This window comes from Bombina bombina, chromosome 3, assembly GCF_027579735.1.
Source record: "Bombina bombina isolate aBomBom1 chromosome 3, aBomBom1.pri, whole genome shotgun sequence".
In the NCBI taxonomy this organism is placed as follows: Eukaryota; Metazoa; Chordata; class Amphibia; order Anura; family Bombinatoridae; genus Bombina; species Bombina bombina.
Genome location: NC_069501.1, coordinates 567024894 through 567033648, shown reverse-complemented (window position 1 = coordinate 567033648; position 8755 = coordinate 567024894).

Below are 8755 nucleotides of genomic sequence, written 5' to 3'. Positions count from 1 at the left end.
AAACTGCCCAAATGTCCCCTATGTCTAAGGGGAAACTATGAAAGTAATAATGAGGCTTATGTATAAAGTAATAATGAGGCTTATGTATAAAATAAATGAAGTGCCCTCCTTTGTTTCTGAGACTTTCCAAATCCCCCAGAAAAAAAAAAGTCAGCACTTACCTCATTTTCTGCCTGGCAGCAAGACAGAATCCAGGTCTAAGAGGTCCTATCCCTCCCATGGACCTGAGAATGAAGAGAAAGTCCTGAGTTAGAATCTCTCAGGTTTTCCAGAGGCAGGGCAGCATCAAAAAGGAAATGTATTCTTACCTGATAAATGTACTTCTTTTACGATACGATGAATCCACCGATTTCATCCTTACTTGTGGGATATCGCCTCCTGGTCAGCAGGAGGAGGCAAAGAGCACCATAGCAGAGCTGTATATATAGCTCCTCCCTTCCCTCCCACTCCAGTCATTCGACCGAAGTTAGGAAGAGAAAGGAAAAGCCAAGGTGCAGAGGTGACTGAAGTTTAGCAAAAAGACCTGTCTTACAAAAACAGAGTGGGCCGTGGACTCATCGAATCGTAAAAGAAAGAAATTTATCAGGTAAGAATAAATTTCCATTTCTTTTACAAGATACGATGAGTCCACAGATTTCATCCTTACTTGTGGGATACAATACCAAAGCTATAGGACACGGATGAAACGGGAGGGACAAGACAGGGAACCTAAACGGAAGGTACCACTGCTTGAAGAACTTTCCTCCCAAAAACAGCCTCAGGCGAGGCAAAAGTATTGAATTTGGAAAATTTTGAAAAAGTGTGAAGAGACGGCCAAGTTGCCGCCTTGCAAATCTGTTCAACAGAAGCATCATTTTTTAATGCCCATGAGGAAGCCACAGCCCTAGTGGAATGAGACGTAATTCGTTCAGGAGGTTGCTATCCAGCAGTCTCATATGCAAAACGGATGATAATCTTCAACCAAAAAGAGAGGTAGCCATAGCTTTCTGACCCCTACGTTTACCCGAAAAATCGACAAACAAAGAAGACGATTGCCGAAAATCCTTAGTCGCCTGCAAGTAGAACTTCAAGGCACGGACCACGTCCAAATTATGTAACAGTCGCTCCTTCTTAGAAGAAGGATTAAGACACAAGGAAGGAATAACATATTCATGATTAATATTCTTATTATAAACAACCTTAGGAAGGAAACCAGGTTTGGTACGTAACACCACCTTATCGAAATGGAAGATAAGATAAGGAGTCACATTGTAATGCCGAAAGCTCAGAAACTCTGCGAGCAGAAGAAATAGCAACCAAAAATAAAACTTTCCAAGATAACTTAATATCTATGGAATGCATAGGTTCAAACAGAACCCCTTGAACATTAAGAACTAAATTCAAACTCCAAGAAGGAGCAATTGGTCTAAACACAGGCCTGATTCTTGTCAGAGCCTGACAAAAAGATTGAACATCTGGAACATCTGCCAGACACTTGTGTAGCAAAATAGACAAAGCAGAAATCTGTCCCTTTAAGGAACTTGCAGACAACCCTTTCTCCAAACCATCTTGGAGAAGACACAAAATCCTTGGAATCCCAACTTTGCTCCATGAGTAACCCTTGGATTCGCACCAATAGAGATATTTACGCCATATCTTATGATAAATCTTTCTAGTAACAGGCTTACGTGCCTGAATCAAGGTATCAATGACCAAATCAGAGAACCCTCGCTGAGATAAAATCAAGCGTTCAATCTCCAAGCAGTTAGCTGCAGAGAAACTAGATTTGGATGATGGAAGGGTCCCTGAATGAGGTCTTTCCTCAAAGGAAGACTCCACAGTGGCCGAGATGACATGTCCACCAGATTGGCATACCAAGTCCTGCGAGGCCACGCAGGAGCGATAAGGATCACCGAAGCCCTCTCCTGTTTGACTAAAGCAATCACCCAGGGAAGGAGAGCAAATGGAGGGAACACATAAGCTAGGTTGAACAACCTAGGTACTGCTAAGGCATCTATCAGTTTGGCCTGGGGATCCCTGGATCTGGACCCGTATCTCAGAAGCTTGGCATTCTGACGAGATGCCATAAGATCCAACTCCGGCCTGCCCCAATTGAGAATCAGGTTGGCAAATAACTCTGGATGGAGTTCCCATTCCCCCGGATAAAAAGCCTGTCTGCTCAGAAAATCCGCCTCCCAGTTCTCAACTCCTGGGATGTATTGCCAACAGATAAAAAGAGTGAGCCTCCAGCCACTGAATTATTTTGGCTACTTGTCATCGCTAAGGAACTCCTTGTTCCTCCCTGATGATTGATGTAAGCTACAGTCGTGATGTTGTCCGACTGGAATCTGATGAATTTGGCCAAAGCCAACTGAGGCCAAGCCTGAAGCACATTGAATATTGCTCTCAACTCCAGGATATTGATGGGAAGTAGAGACTTCGATCGAGTCCACACACCCTGAGCCCTCAGGGAGTTCCAGACTGCTCCCCATCCAATCAGGCTGGCGTCCGTTGTCACTATCACCCATGAGGGTCTGCGGAAGCACGTCCCTTGGGACAGACGATCCGGCAACAACCACCATAGAAGAGAGTCCCTTGTCTCCTGATCTAAATCTATTTGAGGAGACAAATTTGCATAATCTCCATTCCATTGTCTGAGCATGCTCAGTTGTAGAGGTCTGAGATGAAAACGAGCAAACTGGATTGATGGTAGCAGCAATGGACATCATTCAATTGCCTCCATGCACTGAGCGCCACTTACGGCCGAGGATTGGACTGAAGGGATCGGCATGTATTCAGAATCTTTAACTTTCTGACGTCCGTCAAGAAGATCTTCATGGACAGAGAGTCGATTAGAGTTCCCAAGAAAGGAACCCTTGTCTGTGGAACTAGCGAACTCTTTTCCAGATTTACTTTCCACCCGTGAGTCCTCAGAAAGGACAGAACAATGTCAGTATGATACTTTGCCAGTTGATAAGACGCCTGGATCAGAATAGATCGTCCAGATAAGAAGCCACTGCAATGCCCCGCGGTCTTAGAACCGCCAGCAGAGACACCAGAACCTTTGTGAAAATTCTGGGTTCCGTGGCCAGACCGAAAGGAAGGGCCACAAACTGAAAATGTTTGTCCAGAAAGGCAAACCTCAGGAACTTGTGATCTCTGTGGATAGGAACATGAAGATATGCATACTTTAGATCCACGGTAGTCCTATATTGACCCTCCTGGATCAATGGAAGAATGGTCCGAATAGTTTCCATCTTGAAGGATGGAACTCTGAGAAACTGGTTTAGACTTTTGAGGTCTAAAATGGGTCGGAACGTTCCCTCCTTTTTGGGAACTACAAACAGATTGGAATAAAACCCCTGTCCCTGGATTGGAACATATTACTCCCATGGAAAAGAGGTCTCCTACACAACGTAAGAACGCCTCTCTTTTTATCTGGTCGACAGATAATCGAGAAGGAAGGAACCTTCCTCTGGGGGAAGAATTTCTGAACTCCAACTGATACCCCTGAGACACAATTTCTAATGTCCAAGTATCCTGAACATCTCTTATCCAAGCCTGGACAAAGTGAGAAAGTCTGCCCCCTACTAGATCCGATCCCGGATTAGGGGCCGATCCTTCATGCTGACTTGGTAGCAGCAGCTGGCTTCTTGGATTGTTTACCTTTGTTCCAAGACTGGTTGGGTCTCCAAGTGGACTTGGCTTTTGAATAATTCCCTTCCTGTTTAGCTTAAGAGGGATAGCGTCAGCTATAGGGTACATTTTCTTGAAAAAAGGAGAAGGGGAGAATGGAAAACCCGATCTCTCCCATTCCTTAGCAATAATTTCCGAAGTTCTCTTAGGAACAGGGAAAATGTCAGAATAAGAAGGGACCTCTAAATATCTGTCCATCTTACTCAATTGCTCTGGAGGGACCACAATTGAATCAGTCGTCCAGAGTCACCAAAACCTCCCGGAGTAACAGATGGCGGTGTTCAAGCTTAAACCTGAAAGACATCACGTCCGAATCTGTCGGGGGCAATACATTTCCTGAGTCAGAAAGATCCCCCTCGGACAGAGCCTCCATACCCCCCCAATTCAGAGCCTTGGGAGGGTACATCGGAAATCGCCATCAATGCATCAGAAGTCGCATGGACCACATGGGCCTCTTTCCTCCTGCGTTTGCCTTGCAGTACTGGCAAAGCAGATAACGCCTCTGAAAGAGTAAATGACATAACTGCAGCAATATCCTGCAGGGTGAATGCAGCAGACGCAGTTGAAGAACAAGGCGTCGCCTGAGCGGGCGTTAAAGGCTGTGATGCTTGGGGAGAAAGTTGCGGCATACTCTGAATCTCATCAGTCTGAGAAACATCCTTAGATATACTTTTATTAAAGAAATATCTGCTCTCTAAACTGTAAAGCCATCTCAGTGCAAGAGGGACAAAAAGTAACAGGGGGTTCCACATTGGCATTTAAACACATAGAACATGTACTGTGTTGAATGTCATCCATGATAAAAATAAGCATTAGATTGGTCATGGTACTGATAATTAGGTGAAAATGCACAACATATATTCAGCCTAATATAACTGATAATAAAAACGAGTGCACTGTGCCTTTAAAAAAAACAAACTTGTTCATGTTTTAAAGCCCAATACTCGATAAATGAAAAAACAGGAAACTGCGTTTTTACATATAAAACTCACACTCTCTGCAAGTGAACAATGTCTCAGTGAATAATAAAACACTTGCACTCTGGATAAACAGTCATCTCGCCACAGCTCCGCTGCGGCTCCTACCTGTCCCCACATGACCAAGACTATCCCCTCGAGAGCAGCAAGCCTAAGATCGCTTGTGAGGTTATAGAAAACAAGCGGACTTAGGAGCCGTAAGGAACGCTGCCGATCGGATCACTGTCAGAGCAACAAATGCGCAGCTAAGCCCTGCCCTTCGTGGGCGGTAAACAAACACAGCCTGAAGATCCCGGCAAAAAAGTTACACACCGCCATGCACCGGAGTCCATTAACCCGACTCCGACACCACTCCCAGCGTCAGCCCCATTCTCTATATGGAATCTGTTAACTTCCTAATAGAGATTCGTCAGGCAAAAGTCTAGCTTAACTGAACACCTAAATAAAGATCCCAGCGTTTCTAGGCTTAGTTTAACAAATGCCAGAAGAGCCTGAGAAAAAAACAAATCAATGTGTCGGTTCTCATTCTCTTTCCATGAGAACCCACACACTGTCAAAGGGAAAGCCCTTACCAGAGCCCATAGCCCCCAACAGAAAGACAGAGTACAGCCAATTCTGAGATATGCTGCAGAGCCCCAGAAATAAGAGACTGCACTTACCCCTATGCTGAGTAACAGCATTAAAGTCTCACAGTATCAAGAGGCCCTCTCTCCCTCCTGGTGCCCTGTGAAGACAGAAGAGCCTTAATTAAAATTCTCTAAGACCATCAACAGAAGGGCAGCACAAGTATGGGAGGCACAGTGAGGCTAAAACCCCACCAGTTCCCATTGCCTTAAAGCCACCTGTAGCTCTACTCTAGAGGCTGACAAGGAATACGGCTAAACCCTATAGTAAAATAACACAATTTGGCACCATTTTAAAAATAATAAACTCTTGATTGAAGAATCTAAACTAACACCTTACTTTACCTCTTCCTATCACTAACACAGGCAAAGAGAATGACTGGAGTGGGAGGGAAGGGGGAGCTATATATACAGCTCTGCTGTGGTGCTCTTTGCCTCCTCCTGCTGACCAGGAGGCGATATCCCACAAGGATGAAATCCGTCGACTCATCGTATCTTGTAAAACAAATATGGGAGGCGCAGAGAGAATTATGTCCCACCAGTTGCCATTGCTTTAAAGCCACCAAAAGCTCTACTGTAGAGACTGATATGGACTACAGCTACACCCCCAGAACAAAGCAGCACACTCTGGCACCACTTTAAAAATAATAAACTCTTGATTGAAGAATCTAATACCTCACTTTACCTCTTCCTATCACTAACGTAGGCAAAGAGAATGACTTGAGTGTGAGGGAAGGGAGGAGCTATATATGCAGGTCTGCTGTGGTGCTCTTTGCCTCCTCCTGCTGACCAGGAGGTGAATATCCCACAAGGATGAAATCGGTGGACTCATCGTGTCTTTAAAAAGAAATACCCTACAGATCACTCCACTATTCAGCAGTACCTTGCTGAGGTGCCTACTTATCTGAGGAAAAACGATCCTCACTGCACATACAGGATCCGTTTCCCAGCACCAGAACACTGCAGTCTAATCGACACGCATCTGCTCCAGAGATGCGCAGCTGACACTATTACCAAGCGCTACTTTAACTAGATGTGCAGTAAAAATGGGTAACGAGACTTCTTCCGACTAACAGGAAGAGGCAGTCAGAAAAAGGCGAGCAATGCTTGCTCTAGAACTGCCCATCATGGGCGTGCCAAAGCAGTCATTTACCGTATTATTAAAACGCTGCGAGATAAGAATCACCATAAGTTTAAGTATCCAGCCCCCAGTGCCTGCGCTGTAACTGTCTTAAAGGGACAGTCAAGTCCAAAAGACTTTAATTTTTCAAATATGGCATGCAATTTTAAACAACTTTCCAATTTACTGTTATCAACAATTTTGCTTGGTTCTCTTGGTATTCTAGTTGAAAGCAAACCTAGGCAGGTGCATATGATAATTTATAAGCCCTTGAAGGCCACCTCTATTTTATTTACTTTTCATAGCGGGGGAGAGCAAGCTCATGTAGGCCATATAGATAGCATTGTGATCACGCTCGTGGCTAGTGGCAGACACTGCACTAATTGGCTAAAATGCAACTATATGCAAAATAACTAAAAGTCATGTGATTAGGGGAGGTCAGAAGATGCTTAGATACCAGTTAGTATCAGAAATAAAAAGTGTATTTATATAACAGTGTTGGTTTTGCAAAACTGGGGAATGGGTAATAAAGGGATTATCTATCTTTTTAAACAACAAAAATTATGGTGTTGACTGTCCCTTTAAGTGCTGATATTCACATAAGTCTCTTCATTGTCCTCTCAATAATCAAGCGCCTCCGTTTCAGAGTCCTATCCCCCAGATAACAAGTCAGCACTTAACTCCTCAACTGCCCGACAGTAAAGGCAGCTCCCAGGTTTAAGAGGCCCTCTCCCTCCTATGGACCTGTGCAAAAGTAAAAGACTGAGTAAGATCCCTCAGTTTTTCAGATTAGGGCAGTATCAGTATGGGAGGCGCAGTGAGAATTATGTCCAACAAGTGCCCATTGCTCTAAAGCCACCACTGCTCTACTGAAGAGACTGATATGGACTACGGCTACACCACAGGACAAAGCAGCACAATCTTGTACTACTTTAAAAATAATAAAATCTTGATTGAAGAATCTTTTCTAACACCTACCTTTACCACTTCCTTGCACTTAACGTAGGCAAAGAGAATGAGTGGGTTGGGAGGGAGGTGATATTTAACAGCTTTGCGGTGGTGGTCTTTGCCGCCTCCTGCTGACCAGGAGGTGAATATCCCAATAGTAATTAAGATGATCCGTGGACTCATTGTGCCATTAAAAAGAAATACATATTAAGTGGTTAAAAGAATTTAGGGAGATTACAGTTGATGATATCTGCCAGAGTATTAGAAGAGTTTTTAAAACTACAAGACAGTGTGTGAGAATCTCATTTGAGACGGATACATAAAGCATATCTGTCTCAGGCAAATCTTTCCAGATGGTCAACACAGGACAGAGCTAAATGTTCTAGATGCAGTTTATCTAAGGCAGATATAGTAGTTTTTGGCGCTGCCCCAAATTCCAAAAATTCTCGAAGCTGGTCATATATTGGCTGAACAGATTTCTCAATAGAAATATCCACCAACATTAAACGTATAATCTTTTTATATAATAAAACATATGAAACTGAAAAGAGATTCCAAATATTAGGAAGAAATATCTTGAGTTTGTTAAAATCCAAATATAGCAAAAGCTTGAGAGTTAGAGGAAAATGCTTATGCAGATTAAACTAGATCAATATGAGATAAATATGCTATATGAGAAGGGAGTCAAACTTTTCTTCAGAAAATGGTTAAAAAAAAATAAAAAAAAATGATAACCTCATTGCTGAATAGAGTACAGAGACAGTTCATTTTACCCTTTAGGATGTCAGATTTCTTCTGTATGGCTATACTGAAAGGTAGGTTCCCTATTTAGGCTAATGATAATTATAAGTAATGTAAGAACATTTCTTATTAGGCAAGAAAACTAGGGACGGATTCAATTATTATTTTTCTTTGTATAACAGATAAAGAAAATGTTTATATGATGCAAGAGATTTATGTTTTTTATATTTCTGTTATTTTGTGGTCACTAATTAATAAAAAAAAAGCTACAAAAGTAAAAGGATGCCTTCTGGAAGCCAAAAACAGGTGTGCTGTCCAAACCTTACAAAACAGAATGCAGCCACTTATTTTTAAGCATCTATATTCTTTTTCACATACTGTGCAACCTGTATCAAAGATCAAAAACTCAAGAGTGACATTCTAGTATAATTAAATATTCTAAGTTCTACTATTCCGACCCTATGAAATCAACCCACCCTCTAAATTTCTAAAAACAAAACTTTCTAATTTACTTCTGGTGCACTATATGGCAGCAGTTTTGCAAGATTGTAATCCCTTTACAAGATCACTAGATGGTAGCACTGTTCCCTGCCATGTAGTGCTTCAAACACCCACCTAGGTATATCTAACAAAGAATACCATGGGAACAAAGAAAATTTGATTAAAGTAAA